Below are 240 nucleotides of genomic sequence, written 5' to 3' on the forward strand. Positions count from 1 at the left end.
CGTGGCCACCGCCCCCTACGCCGGAGCCTTGCCGGGTCCGCCCGCACCTGGGCGTGCGCCCGCTCGGGCCGCGTCCTGCGCCCGCGCCCGCTAGGCGGCGCTCGATAGGCCCCTGTGCCTATGGCACGTGGGGCCCGCCCTGGAACGTTTTAAAAAAAAGAAAATAATAAAATTAAAAAATATATTAATTAAATAAATAAATAATAACTAAAATAATTAAAATATTAATTAATTAATTAA

The sequence above is a fragment of the Triticum aestivum genome, chromosome 4B (genome assembly GCF_018294505.1).
Source record: "Triticum aestivum cultivar Chinese Spring chromosome 4B, IWGSC CS RefSeq v2.1, whole genome shotgun sequence".
In the NCBI taxonomy this organism is placed as follows: Eukaryota; Viridiplantae; Streptophyta; class Magnoliopsida; order Poales; family Poaceae; genus Triticum; species Triticum aestivum.